A 2,268-nucleotide genomic window follows, 5' to 3' on the forward strand; every position below is an offset into this window, starting at 1 on the left:
AGCGGGAATCTCTATACCGACTGTTTTCAATAGAAATTTTCCAAGGGTCCATATAACATGCAGCATGGAGGGGAGAGGAGGCAGTAAAATCTTGGGGAGCTCCCTCTGAAAAATACCAACACATCCTCTTTGTTGTACATTTTAAGGCCTTAACCGCAGTCAGATTGTATGATGCCTCCTTGTGGTTGGTAATAGAATCTGTCAGGAATGTCTTCGCTCCCCTGTTGCCCCTATCTTTTTGGGGTGCACCCCATAATGGAAGAGGGGAGGAATAAAAACTATGGGTAGCCCCCCCAAAATTACCCAGAAACCATGTCATTCTGTACCCCTTCACCCTTTATAATGCACCCCCAAACCCCTTTTAATACTGCTACCCCAAATTTGACTGCCCCCCTAAATCAGAGAGTGTAGAGCGGTGCATTAAAAATCAAATGCTGGTTTTCCTCACCATAAGCCCCATCTGATGTAATCACCTGATCTGTCAGCTAGGGAAACACTGCATGAGTGCCCACATTTGGCCCCAATCTGTTCAGACCCCCTCCTCCATCTTTGACCCCTTCCTCCTCGCTGGGAACACATCCATCTTTTCCAGACTCTCACTGCCACACTATTCTCACCCCACCCACTTTGCCAGGCATGACTCCACTCTTATAGGACACACAGACATACCCATTTTGCTTACCAATTGGCCTGTTAGGCCCACCTCCAACTTACCTCTGCTGCACTGCCATCAGTCATCCTCTTCACTCTATCCCTTCCACTGCCACACCCTTGCTCTCACTCCACCCACTTTGCCAGGCATGACTCCACTCTTACAGGACACACAGACACACCCCCACACGTTTTACTTACCAATTGGCCTGTTCTGCCGGAAAGAAAGATACTAGGCAAAAGTTACAGAGGGAGCTAGGCTGCACAACATTTGGTCACGGTTGGACAGAAATCTTTAGTAGGGACTTTTGACAACCCCTGACTGTGGGACCAGGATCCCCATACCTCGTGCCTCTGACACCTTTTATGACCTCTGGATACCACCATCTCATTACCCCTCAAATGTTCCATCCTGGTACCCCAGCTTTGGTAGCGCACCAACCACGTTTCAATCCTTTGAGTGACCACAAACACCCTTCCTAAGTGCCCTCCATTTACATGCCGTCACTAAACCTAAATGCTACTGTCACTGTTCAGTCTCAAGTGGCCAGTTGAATGCACATTGCTCTAGTGGACAGGCACTTTCCGCTCTCTACAGCTCCTCTCAGCACACCCAGACTACACTTCTTTAAATCATAATAACATGTTCTACCTAACAGTAAGGTTCGGCCTTTCCTCTGTGGATCATACCCAACGAAAGGAGGACAAATAAATTGAGGAGCACGCCAAACTTTCTACAGACACTGCCAATCTATGGACTGACTGCCTGTTTGCATGCCATGAATCTTCTCTATGACCAATCCAAACAGTTGCCACAGGTACCCTTTCCTTGCCTCTTTCTTCTGCTCCATTGCCCCCCCTCCTTTATTTAGCAAATGTTAGTGCTCTCAGATTTGATAGCGGGAATCTCTATACCGACTGTTTTCAATAGAAATTTTCCAAGGGTCCATATAACATGCAGCATGGAGGGGAGAGGAGGCAGTAAAATCTTGGGGAGCTCCCTCTGAAAAATACCAACACATCCTCTTTGTTGTACATTTTAAGGCCTTAACCGCAGTCAGATTGTATGATGCCTCCTTGTGGTTGGTAATAGAATCTGTCAGGAATGTCTTCGCTCCCCTGTTGCCCCAATCTTTTTGGGGTGCACCCCATAATGGAAGAGGGGAGGAATAAAAACTATGGGTAGCCCCCCCAAAATTACCCAGAAACCATGTCATTCTGTACCCCTTCACCCTTTATAATGCACCCCCAAACCCCTTTTAATACTGCTACCCCAAATTTGACTGCCCCCCTAAATCAGAGAGTGTAGAGCGGTGCATTAAAAATCAAATGCTGGTTTTCCTCACCATAAGCCCCATCTGATGTAATCACCTGATCTGTCAGCTAGGGAAACACTGCATGAGTGCCCACATTTGGCCCCAATCTGTTCAGACCCCCTCCTCCATCTTTGACCCCTTCCTCCTCGCTGGGAACACATCCATCTTTTCCAGACTCTCTGGCTGCACCCACTCTGCATGCACTCCTCCTATACCTCCTCTTCACACTACCCTCCATCTCTTCCACTGCCACACCCTTGCTCTCACTCCACCCACTTTGCCAGGCATGACTCCACTCTTA

The sequence above is a fragment of the Triturus cristatus genome, chromosome 4_1 (assembly GCF_964204655.1).
Source record: "Triturus cristatus chromosome 4_1, aTriCri1.1, whole genome shotgun sequence".
NCBI lineage: Eukaryota > Metazoa > Chordata > Amphibia > Caudata > Salamandridae > Triturus > Triturus cristatus.